Source organism: Cebus imitator, unplaced genomic scaffold (genome assembly GCF_001604975.1).
Source record: "Cebus imitator isolate Cc_AM_T3 unplaced genomic scaffold, Cebus_imitator-1.0 Scaffold463, whole genome shotgun sequence".
NCBI lineage: Eukaryota > Metazoa > Chordata > Mammalia > Primates > Cebidae > Cebus > Cebus imitator.
Window position 1 is genome coordinate 540,088 of NW_016107778.1, and position 24,001 is coordinate 564,088.

At 36.9% G+C, this 24,001-nt stretch overlaps 1 protein-coding gene across 3 annotated transcripts in view; it reads right to left on the reverse strand.

Moving 5' to 3' along the window:
* ZC3H12B (zinc finger CCCH-type containing 12B) overlaps window positions 1-24,001 on the reverse strand; it is a 500,390-nt gene that overhangs the window by 259,182 nt on the left and 217,207 nt on the right. The gene's annotated exons all lie outside the window — the stretch shown is intronic.

Here is a 24,001-nt window from a genome sequence, read left to right on the forward strand (position 1 = left end):
TATCTTATTGTACTGTATTTTAGCCACCTATTTTTGGACTGCAGTTAGCCATGGGTAACTGAAACCATAGAAAGCAAAACCGTGGATAAGAACGTTCTAGTGTGTTCAACTTAGTTTCAATGTAACTATTTAAAATCTAACACAAGGAGAGAACTTATATGATTGTTATGGAGGATTCTAAAAACCAAATAGAATGAGCCTATTTATAATCTAGCTCAAGGAGAATAATTCATATTTTCTATAAATTTCATTGCAAAGATATGTAGAATTCAGTACATTATAACATAATACAAGTTATATATTATTTATTTAATATAATACTTTGGCATTTTCTATATTCTTGGGAAATTAAATATAAAATAATATTTGCATATCGAGATATTATCAATTAACATGTTACAACCTCAAAGACACAGGTTCACACAAAAGATTTTGGCACACACAGACACACTCATACACACAGAATCAGGTAATTTAAACATCATAAAGTGCAGTAGTGCTCAACCTTTGCTATGTATTAGTAGTATCATAGAAACATGTAAGAAACATTAAGAAAATAGCAGATGTATTTTCCAATCTCTAGGAGTAAAAAAAAAAAAAAAAAACCAACATTATCTACAACAGCAGTCCCTAACCTTTTTGGCACCAGGGACCAATTTTACAGAAGACAAATTTTCCACGGATTGCAGATGGTAGGGATGGTTTCAGGATGAATCAAGCACATTACATTTATTATTAGATTCTCATAAGGAGCACAAAACCTAGATCCCTCACATGCATAGTTCACAATAGGGTTCGTGCTCCTATGAGAATCTAATGCCTCTGCTGCTCTGACAGGAGGTGGAGTTCAGCTTCACTTGCTTCCCAGCTGTTCACCTCCTGCTGTGGACTGCTACAGGTCCCTGACCCAGGGGTTGGGGACCCGTGGGATAGATAATTCAATTTAACTGGTCTGGGATGGCGATGAATATTTTTAAATGTTAAGTGAATTGAATATGTAGACAGGATTGAGACTACTGATTTGGCCTAGCTACTTTATGTTGTGGTTGAAGAAACTGAGGCTCAGGAAAGATTTGTAATTTACTCAAGATCATATTGATACAGTCCAACCTCCTGCTTCCTAGTCCATATACTTTTCAGGATACTGCTATTTTTTTTTTCCTTTTAATCTGTGGACATTAAGTTCTTTGACGTTACTTACTAGAATGAAATAGATGTCATGTTAGACAGGCTATTCATATAATTTTACACTCATAATAAAATAAAGTACACAATTAATTTTTATTTCACTGGAAATAACCCAATAACTTCATTGCACTCAGAGCTATGATGTGCTACTTTTAGTATTTAACAAAACCCAGCTGCCAATAAAATTATTATTATTACTTTAAGTTCTGGGATACATGTGCAGAACGTGCAGGTTTGTTACACTGGTATACATGTGCCATGGTGGCTTGCTGCACTTATCAACCCATCATCTAGGTTTTAAGCCCTGCATGCATTAGGTATTTGTCCTGATGCTCTCCCTACTCTTGCCTTCACTCCCTGACAGTTCTTGGTGTGTGATGTTCCCCTCCCTATGTCTCTGTGTTTGCATTTTTCAGCTCCCTCTTATGAGTGATAACATCCAGTGTTTGGTTATCTGTAAGTAATTTATCAATTCAATGCTATTCCCATCAAGCTACCTTTGACTTTCTTCATAGAATTAAAAAAAAAAACTACTTTAAATTTCATATGGAACAAAAATAGCCTGTATAGCCAAGACAATCCTAAGCAAGAAGAACAAAGTTGAAGACATCACACTACCTGACTTCAAACTATACTACAAGGCTATAGAAACCAAAACAGCATGTCAGTGGTACCAAAACAGATACACAGAACAAAGGAACAGAACAGAGACCTCAGAAATAACACCACACATCTGCAACCATCTGATCTTTGGCAAAGCTGACACAAACAAGCAATGGGGAAGGATTCCCTGTTTAATAAATGGTGCTGGGAAAACTGACTAGCCATTTCCAGAAAACTGAAACTGGATGTCTTCTTTATACCTTATACAAAAATTAACTCAAGATGGATTCAAGACTTAAATGCAAAACCAAAATCATAAAAACCCTAGAAGAAATCTAAGGCAATACCATTAAGGACATAGGTATGGGAAAATATTTCATTAATAAAACACCAAAAGCAATTGCAACAAAAGTCCAAATAGACAAATGGGATATAATCAAACTAAGGAGTTTCTGCACAGCAAAAGAAACTATCTTCAGAGTGAACAGGCAACCTACAGAATAGGAGAAAATTTTTGCAAGGTACCCATTTGACAAAGGTCTAATATCCAGAATCTACCAGAAGCTTAAACAAATTTACAAGAAAAAGAAAGCAACCCCATCAAAAAGTGGCTGAATGATATGATCAGACACTTCTCAAAGAAGACATTTATGTGTCCAAAAAACATATGAAAAAAGCTCATCATGACTGGTCATTAGAGAAATGCAAATCAAAACCACAATCAGATACCATCTCATGCCAGTTAGAATGGAGATTATTTAAAAGTCAGGAAATAATAAGATGGTGGTGAGGTTGTGGAGAAATAGGAATGCTTTTACACTGTTGGTGGGAGTGTAAATTAGTTCAACCATTGTGGAAAACAGTGTGGCAATTTTTCAAGGATCTAGAATCAGAAATATCATTTGACTCAGAAAGTTATATTTTAAAGATAGAGCTCAGATTACTCCAATAATTATAGTGAGAAAATTCTGGTCAAATACCATTTGACCCAGCAATCTCATTACTGGGTATATACCCCCCAAATTATAAATCATTCTACTATAAAGACACATGCACACATATGTTTATTGCAGCACTGTTCACAATAGCAAACACTTGGAACAATCCAAATGCCCATCATTGATAGACGGAATAAAGAAAATGTAGTACATATGCACCATGGAATACTATGCAGCCATAAAAATGGATGAGATCATGTCCTTTGAAGGGACGTGGATGAAGCTGGAAACATCATTCTCAGCAAACTAACAAAGGGACAAAAAACCAAACATCACATGTTCTCACTCATAAGTGGGAGTTGAACAATGATAACACATGGACCCAGGGAGGGGACCATCAGACACCAGAGCCTGTCATGGAGGGGGTTCTAGGGGAGGGATATCATTAGGAGAAATACCTAATGTAGATGACAGGTTGATGGCTGCACCAAGCCACCATGCATGTGTATACTTATGTAACAAACCGGCACATTCTGCACATGTACCCCAAAACTCAAAGTATAATGATAATAAATAGTTTAGGTACACTATTTCAACTAGTACAAGGCAATGTTCAATACATTATGATGAACAAAGGACTTGAAGGGAAAGAATGAATGTAGTGGATGAGGTTGGTTGACAGATGAGTTTTAAGGAAAATGTTTTTGGAAGAGATGTATTTGAACTGATAGAGAAGATCAAAGGGCATTAGAGTTTGTGGAGGAAGGAAAACATAAGTAAAAGTTGGGCAAGGAATAACAAAGGGATCGAATATAGTCAAACTCTCAGACCTTTTATTAGTAGCCTTACTTTCTATAGAAATATATGTACCACTATGTCTCTCACAGTGACTATCATAAAATACCAGGAGCGCATTGAAATGTAATAACCAAAAATACAGTTAGAGGAGAAACAAATATTTGTCTTCCAGAGGGTTCTGCCTTCTGCTTTATTCTCTCAATGCACACTGTAAGTGATTGCAACTTTGTCTATAGTTTCAGCTACCAAATGTAGGCCAATGAATCTCAAATATCATGTTCTAACTTATCTCCTGATATACACTCTAGTATATCCAACCATTTACTGTATATGAACAAGTTGTTCTCACTCAGGGGCTAGTCCCTCCACCTAAACCCAGAGAACATTGGAAATATCTGGATATATTTTTTGATGTAACAACTGTTGAGGGTTTAATACCATCTAGTGAGTAGAGGCCAAGGATGCTGCCAAATATTTTACAATGCACAGTAGAGTACCACACAGCATAATCACCCAGCCCAAAAGGATCAATGATGCAGAAATTGAGAAACCCTGAGGTACACCAATCTAGAAGTCCAAGAAACACTGCAAATGCAACATGCTCAAAGTTTACCTCATTTTCTCCCCCAAAACTTGTTATTTCTCCAGGAATTGTTTACTTAATTTCATTTTTGAAATATTCATGTTGCTACCTCATTTATATTGACAATAATTACTAAATTCTTCTCTTCACCCAATTCCTGGTATTTCTGCCCTGGCCAAGCTTTATTTGCCTGACTTATTCTCTGCTAGTGGGTAAGAAGTAGAAACTTTATAAAGTTCCAGACACTTATTATCTGGCCCCTGATTATTTTTACAGCATTATCTCTCCTATGACCCCACCCCTACTATGTTCTTCAGTCATGCCAAACTACATACAACTCTTTCAAAGTGTCAATATATTTATTTCTTGACTTCTTATCTTTGCACAATCTCCTTTATTCCTGAAATGGCCATTTTCTCCTCACAATTATCCTCCTGCTTCACCTAGTCATGTTTTAAAAACCTCAAATGTTACCTTTTCTGGGAAAATGTCTGTACTTCTCTACATCTTTGTAGATTTAAAAGCTTTTTCTTCTGGTTTTCCATGACACATCTTCCTTGCCTTTAATATACTACTCAGTACTCTCCAAATAATTGCTTGTGTGTCTGTCTTCCCTATTACATTATGATCTCCTTGATGGCATGTTATATTGTGTTAAATATATTGTACGTTATAATATTTTGAATATATATATATATGTATGTATGATACACAAGGCATTGAAAAAAGTTGGTATTTAAGTAGTTTGAATTGATATGAGGTTGTTCTCATTCAACTTTTCTGTTCTGTTTTTATTGTGGTTAAGAAAAACCACAAAATAAGAGATCTACCCTCTATTTTATTGTACTTTAGGTGCTGGGGTACATGTGCAGATCATGCAGGATTGTTGCATGGGTACACACATGGCAATGTGGTTTACTGCCTCCATCCCCCCGTTACCTACATCTGGCATTTCTCCCCATGTTATCATTCCCTGACCTCCCCACCCTCCCACTGTCCTTCGCTTGCCCCTCAAACAAACTCCAGTGTGTAATACTCCCCTCCCAGTGTCCATGTGTTCTCATTGTTCAACACCCACCTATGAGTGAGAACATGTGGAGTTTGATTTTCTGTTCTTGTGTCAGTTTGCTGAGAATGATGGTATCCAGATTCATCCATGTCCCTACAAAGGACACGAACTCATCATTTTTTGCTGTGGCATAATATTCCACGGTGTATGTGTGCCACATTTTCCTTGTCCAGTCTATCATCGATGGGCATTTGGGTTGGTTCCAAATCTTTGCTATTATAAACAGTGCTGCTATGAACGTACATGTACATGTGTCTTTATAATAGAATGATTTATAATCCTTTAGGTATATAACAGTAATGGGATTGCTAGGACAAATGGAATTTCTGTTTCTAGGTCCTTGAGAAAGCTCCACACTGTCTTCCACAATGGTTGAACTAGTTTACACTCCCACCAACAGTATAAAATTGTTCCTATTTCTCCACATCCTCTTCAGCATCTGTTGTCTCCATATTTTTTAATGATTGCCATTCTAACTGGCATGAAGTGGTCTCTCAAGGTGGTTTTGATTTGCATTTCTCTAATAATCAGTGATGATGATCATTTTTTCACATATTTGCTGTCCTCACATATGTCTTCTTTTGAAATGTGTCTGTTCATATCTTTCACCCACTTTTAGATGGGTTTGTTTGTTTGTTTGTTTTTCTTGTAAATCTGTTTTAGTTCTTTGTAGATTCTGGATATTAGCCATTTGTCAGATGGGTAGATTGTAAAAATTTTTTCCCATTCTGTTCGTTGCCAGTTCACTCTAATGACTGATTGTTCCTTTTGCTGTACACAAGCTCTGGAGTTTAATTAGGTCCTATTTGTCTATTTTGGCTTTTGTTGCCAATGCTTTTGGTGTTTTAGTCATGAAGTCCTTGCCTATGCCTATGTCCTGAATGGTTTTTCCTATGTTTTCTTCTAGGGTTTTTATGGTGTTAGGTCTTATGTTTAAGTCTTTAATCCATCTGGAGTTAATTTTAGTGTAAGATGTCAGGAAGGGGTCCAGTTTCTGCTTTCTGCACATTGCTAGCCAATTTTCTCAACACCATTTATTAAACAGGGAATCCTTTCCCCAGTACTTGTTTTTGCCAGGCTTGTCAAAGATCAGATGATTGTAGATGTGTGGCATTGCCTCCAAGGCCTCTGTTCTGTTCCACTGGTCTATATCTCTGTTTTAGTAACAGTACCATGTTGTTTTGATTACTGTAGTTTTGTAGTATTTTTGAAATCAGATAGCTTGATGCCTCTGGCTTTGTTCTTTTTGCTTAGGATTGTCTTGGCTATGTGGGCTCTCTTTTGGTTCCATATGAAGTTTAAGGTGGTTTTTTCCAGTTCTGTAAAGAAGGTAGTTGGTAGCTTGATGGGTATAGCATTGAATCTATAAATTATTTTGAGCAGTATGGCCATTTGTATATTGACTCTTCCTAACCATGAGCATGGAATGTTTCTCCATCTGTTTGTGTTCCCTCTTATTTCATTGAGCAGTGGTTTGTAGTTCTCCTTGAAGAGGTCCTTTACATCCTTTGTTAGCTGTATTCCTAGGTATTTTACTCTCTTTGTAGCAATTGTGAATGGGAGTTTACTCGTGATTTGGCTCTCTGTTAGTCTATTATTGGTGTATAGAAATGCTTATGATTTCTGCACATTAAATTTGTATTCCAAAGTTGCTTATTAGTTTAGGGAGATTTTGGGCTTAGATGATAGAGTCTTCTAAGTATACAATCATGTAGTCTGCCAATAGAGACAATTTGACTTTTTCTTTTCCTGATTGAATTCCCTTTATTTCTTTTTCTTGCCTAATTTCTCTGGCTAGAACTTCCAATACTATACTGAATAGGAGGGATGACAGAGGGTATCCTTCTCAACTGCCAGATTTCAAAGGGAATTATTCCAGTTTTTGCCCATTCAGTATGATATTGGCTGTAAGTTTGTAGTAAATAGCTTTTATTGTTTTGAGATGTTACTTTGATACATAGTTTAATGAGAGCTTTTAGCATATAGGGCTGTAGAATTTTGTTAAGTCCTTCTCTGCATCAACGGAGATAATCATGTGGCTTTTGTCTTTGGTTCTGTTTATGTGGTGGATTACGTTTATAGACTTGCGTATGTTGAACCACCCTTGCATCCCCAGGATGAAGGCTACTTGATCGTGATGGATAAGCTTTTTGATGTGCTGTTGCAATCAGTTTGCCAGTATTTTATTGAAGGTTTTTTTCATCTATGTTCATCATGGAGAATTGGCCTGAAGTTTTCTTTTTTTTTGTTGAGTCACTACTGGGTTTTGATATCAGGATGATCTTGGTCTCATAAAATGGTTTGGGAAGGATTCTCTCTTTTTGTATTGTTTGGAATAGTTTTAGAAGGAATGGTATCAGCTCCTATTTGTAAGTCTAGTAGAATTCAGCTGTGAACTCGTCTGGACCTAGACTTTTTTTGTTTGGTAGGCTATTAATTATGGCCTCAACTTCAGCCCTTGTTATTGGTCTGTTCAACGTTTCAAATTCTTCCTGTTTTAGGCTTTGGAGGGTGCAGGTGTCTGGGAATTTATACATTTCTTCCAGGTTGACTGGTTTATGTGCATATAATTGTTTGTAATAATCTCTGATTGTAAATTGTATTTCTGTGGAGTCAGTGGTGGCACCCCCTTTATTGTTTTTTATTGTATCTATTTGATTCTTCTCCCTTTTCTTTTTTATTAATCTGACTAGCAGTCTGTCTATTTTGTTGATATTTTCAAAAAACCAGCTCCTGTATTTATTGATTTTTTGAAGGACTTTTTGTGTCTCTATCTCCTTTAGTTCTGCTCTGATTTTAATTTCTTGTCTTCTGTTAGCTTTTGAGTGTTTTTACCTTTATCTTCTTGCTCTTTCAATTTTGTTGACAGGGTGTTGATTTCAGAACTTTCCTTGCATCTGTGGTGGGCATTTATTGCTACAAATTTCCCTCTAGACACTGCTGTGTCCCAGCGTTTCTGGTAAGTTGTGTATTCATTCTAACTGGTTTCGAAGAACATGTTTATTTCTCCCTTCATTTCATTGTTTATCCAGTCGACATTCAGGAGCCAGTTGTTCAGTTTCCGCGAAATTGTGCAGTTGTTAGTTAGTTTCTTAATTCTGAGTTCTAATTTGATTGCACTGCGATCTGAGAGACTGTTTGTTGTGATTTCTGTTCCTTTGCATTTGCTGAGGAGTGATTTACTTCCAATTATGTGGTAAATTTTAGAGTAGGTGCCATGCTTTGCTGAGAAGAATGTGTAGTCTGTGTATTTGCGGTGGAGATTTCTGTAGATGTCTATTAGGTCTGCTTGGTCCAGACCAGAGTTCAAGTCTTGGATATCCTTGTTAATTTTCTGTCTCATTGATATGTCTAATATTGACAGTGGAGTTTTAAAGTCTTCCAATATTATTGTGTGGGAGTCTAAGTCTCTTTGTAGGTTGTTAAGAACTTGCTTTATGTACCTGGGTGCTCCTGTATTGGGTGCATATATATTTAGGATCATTAGTTCTTCTTGACGCATTGATCCTTTTACAATTATGTAATGTCCTTCTTTGTCATTTTTGATCTTTACTGGTTAAAGTAAATTTTTATCAGAGACTAGGATTGCAATTCCTGCTTTTTTTTGCTCTCCATTTGCCTGATAAATCTTCTTCCATCCCTTTATTTTTAGCCTATGTGTGTCCTTGAACATGAGATGGGTTTCTTGAACACAGCACACTGATGGGTTTTGATTTTTTTTATCCAATTTGCAAATCTGCATCTTTTGACTGGGGCATTTAGTCCATTTCCATTTAAGGTGAATATTGTTATGTGTTAATTTGATCCTGCCATTTTCATGCTAGCTGGATGTTTTGTCCATTAGTTGACACATTTTCTTCATTGTATCGATGGTCTTTACCATTTGGTGTGTTATTGGAGTGGCTGGTATTTGTTGTTCCTTTCTATCTTTAGTGCTTCCTTCAGGAGTTCTGGTAAGGCAGGCCTGGTGGTGACAAAATTTCTCAGTAATTACTTGTCCATAAAGGATTTTTGTTTCTCCTTCTCTTATGAAGCTCTTTGACTGGATATGAAATTCTAGGTTGAAAGTTCTTTTCTCTAAGGATGTTGAATCTTGGCCCCCACTCTCTTCTGGCTTGTAGAATTTCTGCTGAGAAATCCACTGTGAATCTGATGGGCTTCCCTTTGTAGGTAACCCGACCTTTCTCTCTTGCTGCTCTTAGCATTTTTTCCTTCAATCTGCTGAATCTGACAATTATGTGCCTTGGGGTTGCTATTCTTGAGGAATATCTTTGTGGTGTTCTCTGTATTTCCTGGACTTGAATGTTGGCCTGCCTTGTTAGGTTGGGGAAGTTTTCCTGGATAATATCCTGAAGAATGTTTTCCAGCTTAGATTCATTCTCTCTGTAACATTCAGATACACCTATCAAACATAGATTAGGTCTTTTCACATAATCCCATATTTCTTGGAGGCTTTGTTTATTTCTTTTCACTCTTTTTTCTCTAATCTTGCCTTCTCATTTCATTTCATTGAGTTGATCTTCAATCTCTCATATCCTTTCTCCTGCTTGGTCGATTCAGCTATTGAAACTCGTGTATGATTTGCAATGTTCTCAAGCTGTGTTTTTCAGCTCCATCAATTCATTTATATTCTTGTCTAAACTGTTTATTCTAGTTAGCATCTCCTCTAACTTTTTTTCTAGGTTGTTAATTTCTTTGCATTGGGTCAGCACATGTTCTTATAGCTCTGAAAATTTGTTATTCCCTACCTTCGGAAGCCTGTTTCTGTCAATTCATCAGATTCATTCTCCATCCATCTTTGATCCCTAGCTGGTGAGGAGTTGTGATCTCTTGGGGGAGGAGAGGCGTTCTGGTTTTTGGTGTTTTCATCCTTTTTGTGCTGGTTTCTTCCCATCTTAGTAGCTTGATCTACCTCTGGTCTTTGTAGTTGGTGACTTTTGGATGGGGTCTCTTAGTGGACGTCCTTTTTGTTGATGTTGAAGCTGTTTCTTTCTGCTTCTTAGTTTTCCTTCTAACATTCAGGCCCCTCTGTTCTTAGTTTTCCTTCTAACATTCAGGCTGCATGACCTCTGGAGGTCCACTCCAGACACCACAAGACTGGGGATCTCCCATAGTGGCTGCAAACAGCTAGGGTTGTGCCTGTTTCTTCCTTTGCTACCCTCGTCCCAGAAGGGTATCCACCAGATATTGGCCTGAGCTCTCCTTTATGAATTTTCTCTTTGGATATATGGGAATCGGGGAGTTGCTCGAGGAGAGAGTATGTCCCTTATACGAGCTCATGTGCTGTGCTGGGAGCTCCACTATTCTGTGCAGAGCTGCTGGGAAGGTACTTTTAAGTCTGCTGCAGCTAAACTCATAACCACCTCTTTTCCCAGGTGCTCTGTCCTAGGAAGGTCGGCTTTATTTACAAGTTCCTCTCATTCTGCCACCTTTTTTCATAGGTGCCCTGTCCTGCACAAAGTAGTCTAGTCACAGTCTGCCAGCAGAGGTGTTGCTGAGCTGCTACAGGTTCTGCCCAGCTGCTGTGTGAACTGCCTTGTTAGTGGCAGACTGCATTGGTAGTGGGGGATGCCCTTACCCCCACTGAGCTGGATGGTCCTGGGTCCAGCTGCACTTGATGCGAAACTCTCAATCCAGAGCATTTCAGATTGCATTTTTTGGGGGGTGGTACCTGCCAAGCCAGATCGCCTGGCTCCCTGTCTCAGCCCCCATCCTTTTGGTTGAATGGGCAGCTCTGTCTCCCAGGCATCCCAGGTGCAAGTCGAATCAGCCACCCAGACTTGTGTGAGTTTCTGTGAGCCAACGCAGCACTGGCTGAAACTGCTGCACTGAAAACTCATGGCACTTTTCATACTGGGAATCTCCTGGTCTGTGGGCAGTGAAAACCTGTTTGGAAATGTGGTGAGTGTTTTTATTACTTTGACTACTCTAAATAGCTCATATAACTATAATCATATACTATTTGTGCCTTTAAAACTGGCTTGTTTTATTTAGCCTAATGTTCTCAAGGTTCATTCATGTTGTAGCATATGACAGGATTTTCTTCTTTTTATGGCTGAACAATATTCCATTATACGCATATGTTGCATTTTCTTTTTTTTTAAGAAAGAAAGAAAGAAAAGAAAAGAGAGAAAGAAAGAAAAGAAAAAAAGAGAGAAAGAGGGAGAGAGGATGAGAGTCTTGCTCTATTGCCCAGGCTGAAATGCAATGATATGATCATAGCTCAGTGCAGCCTCAAACTCCTCACCTCAAGCCACCCTTCCACCTCAGGCTACCCTACCAAGTATCTGAGACTACAGGCATTCACCTCTGTACCAGGCTATCTTTTTTTTTTGAAAACTGTTTTCTAAATTGGCTATCGCTTTTTGTATTTCCACCAGAAACATATAAGTTTTACTTCAGTTGTCCCACATATTCACCAGCATGTTGTATTATCAGTTGTTTTATTTTAGCAATTCTAAAAGGTGTATAGTAGTGTCTTAATTTGATTTTATTTTGCACTACCCTAATGAGCTATGATGCTGAGTATCTTTTTTTGTGATTATTTTAATTTAATATAAATTAAATTAAACATTTAATTTCTCAGTAGCACTAATCACGTTTCAGAGGCTCAAAGGCCACATGTAATTAGTGGTTATCTTACTAGATGGCACAGATTATCAAACATTTCCTTTATTGAAGAAACTTCTGCTAGACAATAGGATGCCTTAGCTAAAGTCATGATTTCTTTCACATCAGAATTCATGGCTAACCTTCAGTAGGAATTGAGCAATTTTATAAGATGATAACATTTAGTCTTAAAGCATTCAAAGTCCAATTTTCTCATTCCATTTTACAGTTACAAATTTCTCTAGTTTTGATTTAAAAATTACCTGACCATATTTGCTATCTCCCCAACTAAGCTGGAAGCCTTTTAAGAATGGGGCCACTTTTTATCCAATTTGCCAGTCTGTGTCTTTTGATTGGGGCATTTAATCCAATTACATTTAGGGTTAATATTGATGTGTGTGAATTTGATACTGCCATTTAAAGCTAGCTGGCTGTTTTGCCCATTAGTTGATGCAGATTCTTCATTATGTTGATGCTCTTTACCTTTTGATATGTTTTTAGAATGGCTGGCACTGGTTGTTCCTTTCTATGTGTAGTGCTTCTTTCAGGGACTCTTGTAAAGCAGGCCTGCTGGTGATGAAATCTCTGAGTACTTGCTTGTTCACAAAGGATTTTATATTTCCTTCACTTATGAAGCTTAGTTTGGCTGGATAGGAAATTCTGGGTTGTAAGTTCTTTTATATAAGGATGCTGAATATTGGCCCCCACTCTCTTCTGGCTTGTAGGGTTTCTGCTGAGAGGTCTGCTGTGAGTCTGATGGGCTTCCCTTTGTGGGTAACCCAACCTTTCTCTCTGGCTGCCCTTAGCATTTTCTCCTTCATTTCAACCCTGGTGAATCTGACCATTATGTGCCTTGGGGTTGCTCTTCTTGAAGAATATCTTTGTGGTGTTCTCTGTATTTCCTGGACTTGAATATTGGCCTGCCTTGCTAGGTTGGGGAAGTTTTCCTGGATAATATCCTGAAGAGTATTTCCAGCTTGGATTCATTCTTTCCGTTACATTCAGGTACACCTATCAAACATAGATTAGGTCTTTTCACATAGTGCCACATTTCTTGGAGACTTTGTTCATTCCTTTTTACCCTTTTTTCTTTTTTTTCGAATCATGCCTTCTCATTTTATTTCATTAAGTTGATCTTCGACCTCCGATATCCTTTCTTCTGCTTGGTCAATTCGGCTGTTGAAACTTGTGTATGCTTCGTGCAGTTCTCGTGTTGTGTTTTTCAGCTCCATCAATTCACTTATATTCCTCTCTAAGTTGTCTGTTCTCATTAGCATTTTGTCAAATCTTTTTTCAAGGTTCTTAGTTTCTTTGCATTGGGTTAGAACATGTTCTTTTAGCTCACAGAAGTTTCTTATTATCCACCTTCTGACGCCTGATTCTGTCAATTCATCACACTCATTCTCCATCCAGCCTTGTTCCCTTGCTGTTGAGGAGTTGTGATTCCTTGTAGGAGGAGAGGTGTTCTGGTTTCGGGTGTTTTCATCATTTTTGTGCTGGTTTCTTCCCATCTTTGTGGATTTATCCACCTGTTGTCTTTGTAGTTGCTGACTTTCAGATTCAGTCTCTGAGTGGATGTCCAGTTTGTTGATAATGAAGTTATTTCTGTTTCTTAGTTTTCCTTCTAACAGTCTGGCTCCTCTGCTGTAGGACTTCTGAGGTCCACTCCAGGCTCTGCTTGCCTGGGGATCACCTGCAGCAGCTGCAGAACAGTAAGGGCTGCTACCAGTTTCTTCTTCTACTATCTTTGTCCCAGAAAGATAGCTGCCAAATGTCAGTCTGATCTCTCCTTTATGAGGTGACTCATTGGGTATACAGGGGTCAGGAAGCTCCTTAAGGAGACAGTATGTCCTTTATAGGAGCTCAAGTGCTGAGCTGTGGGCTCCATTGTTCATTCAGAGCTGCTGTGTGATTTCCCATGTGGCGACCCACTGTGCCGGCTGAAACAGTGGCGCTGAGATTCCTAGCGCTTTCCTGCCTGGGAATGTCCTGGCCTGGCTCGCTGTCTCAGTCTCCTTTTTAACCAGCTGAATGGGCAACTCTGCCTTCCTGGAGCTCCATTCACCAGCTAAAAGGGCACCCAGTCCCGTGTATTTTGCATTGAAAACAGTTGCACTGGGGCACCAGCAAAACAGCTGCGCTGGCCAAAAAAGTCGGGCTGGCAACCCGTGGGGCTCCTCTGCCTGGGAATCTCCTGGTCCATGGGCAATAAAAATCCATCTGGAAATGTGGCGTCCACTCACTGTCTGCGCTTTCACTGGAAGCTGCAATCCTGAGCTGCTCTTAATCGGCCATCTTGGATCTCTCTCCTCATATGTTGCATTTTCTTCATCCATTTTTCTATTGATGGACATCAATATTGTGCCCACCACTTGGCTATTGTGAACAATGCTGCAATGAACATGAGAGTGCAGAGCTATCTTTTAGATTTAGTTTCCATTCTTCAGATACATAACTACAAGTGGGACTGCTGAATCAGATGGTTTTTAAAAAATTTCTGAGGAACATCTATACTGTATTCCATAGCAACTTCACCATTTTTTATTTCCAGCAACAGTGAACTAGGGTTCTATTTTCTCCACAGCCTCACCAACATTTGCTATTTTCTTTTTTTATATAATAGCTATCCTAACAAGTATGATGTAATTTAAATTTAAATTTGATTTAAATCTTCTTTATAATTTGTGATGTTAAGCATCTTTTCATATACGTATTGGTCATCTCTATTCTTTCTTTGGAGAAACGTGTATTCAAGTCCTTGACCTATTTTTAGCCAGATAATTTGCTTCGTTTCTATTTACTTGTAGGGGATTTTTATACATTTTGAATATTAATTCATTATCTGATTCACAAGTTCACAATTTTTTTTTTCTATTTCATAAGTTGCCCGTCAACTGTCGATTGATTCTTTTGCTGTGAAAAAGCTTTTTAGTTTGACACAATCCCACTTTACTATTTTCACTTTTGTTGTCTGTGCTTTTGGTATCATATATAAAAAAAAACATTGCCCCAATCAATGCTCCTCCTATCTTTTCTTGTAAGAGTTTTATAGTTTGTGGTTTTCTATTTAAACTTTTAATGTATTTTGAATTGACTTTTGTGTTTAGTATAAGATAAAGGTCCAATTTCACTATTTTGCATGTGAATATAGTTTTCTCAACACTATTTGTTCAAGAGCCTATTCCTTCTCCATTGTGTGAGTTTGGCATCTTTGTTGGAAATCAAATGACTACGAATGTGTAAATTTATTTCTCTGCCTCTGGCTTTGTTCTTTTTGCTCAAGATTGCTTTGGTAATTCAGGGTCTTTTGTGGCTCCATATCAAATATAGGATTGTTTTTTTCCCAGTTCTGTGAAAACTGTCATTGGAATTTAGATCTCAATAGATGCAAAAAAGTTTTGAAAGAAATTCAACATCCTTTGAAAATCTATAGAAATTAGTTATAGAAGGGATGTACCTCAACACAATAAAGGCCATATATCAAAAGCCCACAGCTAACATTATACTCAATGGTGAAAATTTGAAAGCTTTTCCCCTAAGATTAGTAACAAAGTTGGGGAGATATTGGTGAAATAATACAAAATTTTAATTATACAGGAGAAATAAGTTCAAGAGATCTATTGTACTACGTGGTGACTACAGTTAATAAAAATGCATTGTATACTTGAAAAGTGCTAAGAAAGATTTTAAATGTTTTCATCACAAAAGAAATAATAAATATGCAAGGTAATGGATATTTTAATTAAATTGATGTAGCCACTCCTAAATGTATACATATATCAAAACATGGTGTACACTATAAAATATACAATTTTTATATGTTAGCTTAAAAATACAAAGAAAACAATATAGCAGTACTTTAAAAATATTTAGATGAAATCCACATGACATAAAATGAACCATTTTAATGTATACAGTTTAATGGTATGTAGTACATCCCAAATGTTATCCAAACATAATTTGCGTCTAGTGCCACGCATCATCACACACACAAACACACACACAAAAGCCTGAATACACTAAGCAGACAGCCCTAATTTCCTACTCCTCCAAACACGTGTCAACTATTAATCATTGTATCTGTATGGATTTTGCTACCATGAATATTTTATATAAATAGAACAATACAATATTTGACCTTTTTGTGTCTGGCATTTTTCATTTAGCATCACATTTTCAGTATTCAGTCACATAGCATGTATCAGTAGTTTATTACTTTTAATTATTGAGTAACATTTCATTGTATGGATATAACACATTTTATTTATCCATTTATCAGTTGATTGAGATTTGGGTATTTCCATCTGATAGGCATTGTAAATAATACTGCTTTGAACACCTATGTACAAATATATATATATGACTACCTGTTTCCAATTATTTTTGAAGATTCTACACCTAAGAGTTGCATTGCTTTTCATATGGGTAAATTTATGTTTGTCTTTCTTAGAAACTCTCAAACTGTTTTCAAAAACGAATGCACCATTTTACATTTCCACCAGTGAATGTATGAAGGTTACAATTTCTCTTCCTTCTTACCAACATGTTATTTTATAGTTTTAAAAATTATTATAGCCATCCTAGTGTATGTCAAGTGATATGTCACTGAGATTTTCATTTGCATTTCCCTGCTTATTAGTAATGTTGAGCATCTATTCAAATGCTTGTTGGTCATTCATATATCTTCTTTGGACAAATATCTATTTAGGTCCTTTGCTTGTTTTTTTAGTTGAGTTGTTTGTCTTTTTGTTTTGGAGCAAGGATTCTTATATTCTGGTGTATTATGATGATTGATTTAAAAAAAAATTCAACCACCTTAGCATTCCTGAAATAAATGCCACTATTTGAAAACTTTAACGACAAAAACATATGGTCCTGGTAATTAACCTGTGGTTAGGTTTTTGATCACTGGTTCACCTTTTCGCTTGTTATAGATTTGTTCAAATTTTCTACTTCTTTTTGAATCAGTTTTGGTAGTTTGCATTACTAAAAATTTGTGCATATTATCTAAGTTATCAAATCTGTTGGTTTATGTAATTTTTATAACTATTTTTGTACCTGTGAGGTTTGTAGTAATATCCACCTTTGCTGAACAGTGTAAATAACAAAATATTAGTTTCATTGATTTTCTTTTGTTTTCCATTTCTCAATTTCATTTGTTACTATTCTAATATTTATTATTTGCTTCCTTCTCCAAGTGGTGTCTTTACCTTGCATTTCCATTTCTAGAGTCTTAATGTTTAAAGTTATGTTATTGCGGTAGATTTCATTGAGTTTATCCTGCTTGGAATTATTTAAGCATCTTGGATGTACATTCGTGTCTTCCATTAAACTTTAGAAAAATGGGTATCAATTTATTGAAATATTCTTGTTTCTTTCTATCCTTTCTTTCTGAGACTATAATTAATGTAAATTGGTATATTTTATGTAGTTCAGGTCTCATAGGCCTGTTAATGTTATTTTATTATTTTCTCATTCTGCTCCTGAAATTGGATTATCTCAATTGTTCTAATTTATAATTATTTAAATATGTCATCTGCCTCCCCAAATCAATGATTGGATCCTCTAAATATTTTTTCTTTTAGTTATTGTTCTTCAGAGCATCAGAATTTACATTTAGTTCCTTTTTATAATTTCTCTTACTGTAGTTTTACTTTTTATTTTTATTTCATGGGGACATAGTAGATATATATATATATTTATGGGGTACATGAGATATTATGATACATGCATGCAATGCATAATAATCACATCATGGTAAATAAGGTATCTACCACCTCAAGCATTTATCCTTTGTGTTACAGACAATCTAATTATACCCTTTTAGTTATTTTAAAATGTACAATTAAGTTATTTTTGACCATAGTCACCCTGTTGTGCTATCAAATACTAGGTCTTAGGCATTTTTTTTTTTTTGTAACCAGCAATAATGCCCACTCCCCCCAACACCACTCCCCACTATTCTTACTAGCCTCTGGTAACCATCCTTTTACTCTCTATCTTCATGACATTTAGATTCAATAGTGAATAGTACTGCAATGAAAATACACTTGTATGTGTCCCTATGATAGAACAATTTAAATTCCATTGGTTATATACCCACTAATGGGATTGCTGGATTGAATGGCAATCCTATTTATAGCTCTTTGAAGAATCACCACCATGCTTTTCACAAAGGTTAAGCTAACTTACACTCCCACCAACAGGGTATACGTGTTCACTTTTCCCCACAGCCTCAACAGCATCTGTTATTTTTGGACTTTAATAATAGCCATTCTGACTAATGTGACATGGTATCTCACTTTGGCTTTCATTTGCATTTGTCTAATAATCAATAATATTGAACTTTTCTTCATATGATTGTCCACATGTATGTCTTCTTTTGAAACATGTCTCTTCATGTCTTTTTTTTTTTTTTTCACTTTTTAATGGGGTTCTTTTTTTTTCTTGTAAATTTGGTTGAGTTCCTTATAGGTCCTGAATATTAGACCTTTGTGAGATGAAGAGTTTGCAAATACTTTCTCCCATTCTATAAGTTGTCTGTTTACTCTGTTGATAGTTTCTTTTGCTGTGCAGAAGCTCTTAAATTTAATTAGATCCCACTTGTCAAGATTTGCTTTTGTTGCAATTGCTTTTTGTGTCTTTGCCATTCTCCGCCTGTTCCTATGTTCAGGGCAGCATTGGCTAGGTCGTCTTCCAGGGTTTTTACAATTTTTCGTTTTACATTTAAATCTTTAATCCATCTTGAGTTGATTTTTGTATATGGTGCTAGGAAGGGGTCCAGAATCAGTCCTCTGCATATGGGTAGCCCATTATCCCACCACCATTTATTGAATACAAAATCCTCTCTCTATTGCTTGTTTTTGTCACCTATGTCGAAAATGAGATGACCGTAGGTGTGTGGCCTTATTTCCTGGCTGTCTATAGGGTTTCATTGGTTTATGTGTCTATTTTTGTATCAGTACCAGGCTGTTTTGGTTACAGCAGCCCTCAGTATATAATGTGAAGTCCAATATCATGATGCTTCCCGCTTTGTTCTTTATGCTTAGGATTGACTTGGCTATTTGGGTTATATTTCAGTTCCATATGAATTTTAAAATATTTTTCTAGTTCTGTGAAGAATGTCATTGGTAGTTTGATAGGAATAACATTGGATCTGTAAATTGCTTAGGTAGTAGTATAGCCATTTTAATGATATTGATTCTTTCTATCCATTACCGTGGAATGCTTTTTCTTTGTGTCATCTTTGCTTTTGTTGAGATGTGTTTTGTAATTCTCTTTGTAGAGATATTTCACCTCCCTGATTACATGTATTCTTAGTTATTTCATTTTATTTTTGGGTTGCAATTGTGAATGTAATTATGTTTTTGACTTGACTCAGCTTCACTGTTGTTGCTGTATAAAAATGCTGGTGATTTTTGTACATCACTTGTATCCTGAAACATTGCTGAAGATATCAGCTTAAAGAGCTTCTGTGCTGAGACTATTGGTATTTCGTAGATATAGGATTATGTCAGCTGTAAACAAGAATAGTTTGACTTCCTCTCTTTATATTTGGATGACTTTCATTTCTTTCACTTGCCTGATTGCTCTGGCCATTTATTCCAATACTGTGTTGAATAGAGTGTTGACAGAGGGCATTCTTGTCTTGTGCCATTTTGCAAAGAATATGCTTTCAGCTTTTGCTTATTCAGTTTGATGTTTGCTAAGGGTTTGTTATAAATTGCTCTTATTATCTTAAGGTATGCTTCTTCAATATTTGGTTTGTTGAGAGTTTCTAATATGAAGTGATGTTGAATTTTATCAAAAGTCTTTTCTGTATCTATTGAGATAATCATGCGGTTTTTGTCTTTAGCTCTGTTTATGTAATTTATCACATAAATCACATTTATTTATTGGTGTATGTTGAGCCATCTTTGCATCCCAGCTATAAAGCCTACCTGATCATGGTGGATTAGCTTCTTGATGTGCTGCTGGATTTAATATGCTTGTATTATGTTGAGGATTTTTGCATCAATGTTCAAATATACTGGCCTAATGTTTTCTATTTTCTTGTGTGACTGGAAGGTTTTCGTATCAGGGTTCTGCTGGCTTCATATATTAAATAGAGGAAGAGTCTCTCTGACTCAATTTCTTGGAATAGTTTCAGCAGAAACAGTGCCAGTTCCTCTTTGTATATCTGGTAGAATTTGGCTGTGAATCCTTCTAGCCCTGGCTTTTTTTTTTTTTTTTGTAGGCTATTTGTTACTGAGTCAATTTCAGAGCTCCTTACTGATCTGTTCCATTAACTTTCTTCCTGTTTCAAACTTGGGTGGGTATATATGTCCAGGAATATATCTATTTCTTCTAGATTTTCAGTTTCTGCAGACAAATGTGTTAACAGTAGTCAATGAAGGGTTTTTGTATTTCACTGGGGTCATCGGTAATATCCTTTTTGTCATTTATAATTGTTTTTTAATCTTGTTTCATTTCTTCATTATATCTTTTTATTTGTTGTTAAATTCAGTGCTAGTATTTTGTTGAGAATTTTTGCATCAATATTTATCAATAATATTGTCATCTAGTTTTTGTTTTTGATATGTATTTATACAGTTTTGTTATCAGGGTAACAGTGGACTGGTAGAATGGTTTGGAAGTATTCCTTATTTGTCCATTTTTTAATATCTGCTGAATAGAATTGATATTACTTCTTTAAAAGTTTGGTAGAATTAAGCAGTGTATCCATAAGGTCTCAGGCTTTTTTTGCTTGGAGATTTTCTTGCGTTTTTTTTTTTTAAACTATATTTTATTGCACCTTAGGTTCTGGGGTACATGTGCAGATCATACAGGATTGTTGCTCAGGTACATACATAGCAATGTGGTTTGCTGCCTCCATCCCCCCATCACCAATATCTGCCATTTCTCCCCATGTTAACCCTCCCCAACCTCCCTACCCCCCACTTTTCCTCCCCTAGTCCCCCTCAACAAACCCTAGTGTATATTGCTCCCCTCCCTGTGTCCGTGTGTTCTCATTGTTCAACACCCACCTATGAGTGAGAACATGCGATGTTTTATTTTCTGTTTTTGTGTCAGTTTGTTGAGCATGATGGTTTCCAGATTCATCCATGTCCCTACAAAAGACACTAACTCATCATTTTTTATGGCTGCATAGTATTCCATGGTGTATATGTGCCACATTTTCCTTGCCCAGTCTATCATCGATGGGCATTTGGGTTGGTTCCAGGTCTTTCCTATGGTAAACAGTGCCACAATGAACATATATGTGCATGTATCTTTATAATAGAATGATTTACAATTCTTTGGATATATACCCGTTAATGGGATTGCTGGGTCAAATGGAATTTCTATTTCTATGTCCTTAAGGAATCTCCACACTGTCTTCCACAATGGTTGAACTAATTTTCGCTCCCATCAACAGTATAAAAGTGTTCCTATTTCTCCATATCCTCTTCAGCATCTGTTGTCTCTGGATTTTTTACTTGTTATTTGTCATTTATATTAGTCTGTTTTCAAGCTTCTGGTAAAGACATACCTGAGACTGGGTAATTTATAAAGAAAAAGAAGCTTAATGGGCTCACAGTTCCATGTGTCTGGGGAGGCCTCACAATCATGGTGGTAGGTGAAAAGCACATCTTATGTGGCAGCAGACAAGAGAGAATGAGAACAAAGTGAAAAGGGATTTCCCCTTATAAAACCAACAGATCTTGTGGGATGTATTCACTAACACTAGAACAGTATGGTGGAAACTGCCCCCATGACTCAATTATCTCCCATTAAGTCCCTCCCACAACACATGGGAATTATGGGAGCTACAATTCAAAATGAAATTTGGGTGGGGACAGAGCCAAACCATACCATTCTGACCCTGGCCCATCCTAAATTTCATGTCCTCACATTTCAAAACCTATCATGCCTTCCCAACAGTCCCTTAAAGTCTTAACTCATTTCAGCATAAACTCAAAAGTCCATGGTCCAAACTATGATCTTAGACAAGCCTCTTCTCCCTATGATCCTGTAAAATCAAAATCAAGTTAGTTGCTTTCTAGATAGAATGGAAATGCAGGCATTGGATAAATACACCCATTCCAAGTGGGAGAATGGGCTAAAACAAAGGGGCTAAAGGCCCCATGCAAGTCCAAAATTCAATGGGGCAGTAAAATCTCAATGCTCCAAAATGATCTCCTTTGACTCCATGTCTCACATCCAGGTCATTCTAATGCAAGAGGTAGGCTCCCATGGCATTTGAGAGCTCTACTCCAGTGGCTTTGCAAGATATAGACACCTCCTTGCTGCTTTCGTGGGATGGCAATGCCTGCAGCTTTTTCAGTTGCTGGGGCAAGGTGTCAGTGGATCTACCATTCTAGGGTCTGAAGAATGGTGGCCCTCTTTTCATAGCTCCACTAGAAAGTAACCCAGTAGGAACTCTGTGTGGGGGCTCACAACATACATTTCCCTTTTGCACTCCCCTAGCAGAGGTTCTCCATGAGGGCCCACCCCTGCAGCCAACTTCTGCCTTGGCATTCAGGCATTTCCATACACACTCTGAAATCTAGCTGAAGGTTCCCAAACCTCAATTCTTGACTTCTCTTCATCCACAGACTCAATCCCACATGGAAGCTGCCAAGGCTTGGGACTTGCACCCTCTGAAGCAACAACACAAGCTGTACATTAGCCCCTCGTAGCCATGACTGGAGCAGCTGGGAAACAGGGCAGCAAGTCCCTAGGCTGCACAGAGTAGAGAGTCCCTGGGCTCAGCCCATGAAACCATATTTTCCTTCTAGGCCTCCAGGCCTATAATGGGAGAGGCTGCTGTGAAGAACACTGACATTCCCTGGAGACATTTTCCCCATTTTCTTGGTGATTACCACTTGGCTCCTAGTTACTTATGCAAATTTCTGAAGGCAGATTGAATTTCTCTCAGAAAATGGGTTTTTCTTTTCTATTGTATCATCAGGCTGCAAATTTTCTCTTTTATGCTCTGTCTCCCTTTAAAAATGGAAAATTTTTAACAGTACCAAAGTCACTTCTTGAATGCTTTGCTGCTTATAAATTTCTTCCACCAGATACCATAAATCACATCCCTCAAGTTCAAAGTTCCATAAATCTCTAGGGCAGGGGCAAAATTCCACCAGTCTCTTTGCTAAAACATAGTAAGAATCACCTTTACTCCAGTTCCCAACAAGTTCCTCATCTCCGTCTGAGAGCATCTCAGCCTGGATTTCTTTGTACATATCATCATCAGCATTTTGGTCAAAGCTATCCAAAAAGTTTCTAGTACGTTCCAAACTTCCCACATTTTCTTGTCTTCTTCTGAGCCCTCCAAATTGTTTCAACCTCAACCTTCTACCTAGTTCCAAATTCACTTCCACATATTCAGGTATTTTTACAGCAGCATCCCACCCTACTGGTACCAAGTTACTGTATTAATCTTTTCTAACACTGCTAATATGAACATACTTGACAGTGGGTAATTTATAAATGAAAGAGGCTTAATGAACTCACAGTTGCACATGGTTGTGGAGGCCTCAAAATTAGGGCAAAAGGCAAGAAGGAGCAGTAATGTCTTACATGGATGGCAGCAGGCAAAAAGAGAAAGCTTGTACAAGGGAACTTCTCTTTATAAAACCATCAGATTTCATGAGACTTACACACTATCATGAGAGTAGCATGGGAAAGACATACCCCCATGATTCAGTCACCTCCCACTGGGTTCCTCCCTGAAGTTGTGAAAATTTTGTGGGAGCTACAATTCAAGATGAGATTTGAGTGAGAACACAGCCAAACCATAACACCATTTAAAATTTTAGATTTATTTATGGGACAATTTTGGTAGGTTGTACGTGTTTAGATATTTATCCCCTTTCCAATTTATTGGCATATGTATGCTAATAGTAAGCACTAATAATTCCAAAATTTCTGCAGTATCAATTGTAATGTTTCTTTTTCTATCTCTGATTTTATTTATTTGCATGTTTCCTATTGTTTTCAGAGTCTGGCTACAGGGCTGTGAATTTAGTTTACCTTTTCAAAAAAAAAAACTTTTTGTTTTGGTAATCTTTTTATCATTTTGCCAATTTGATTAATTTCTGAACTTCTTGAATTATTTACTTTATTCTAATAATTTTTTAGTTTTGCTTGCTGTTGCTTTTCTAGTTCCTTAAGATACATTATTAGGTTGTTTCTTTGAAGTTTTTCTGTTTTTTTTTTTTTTTT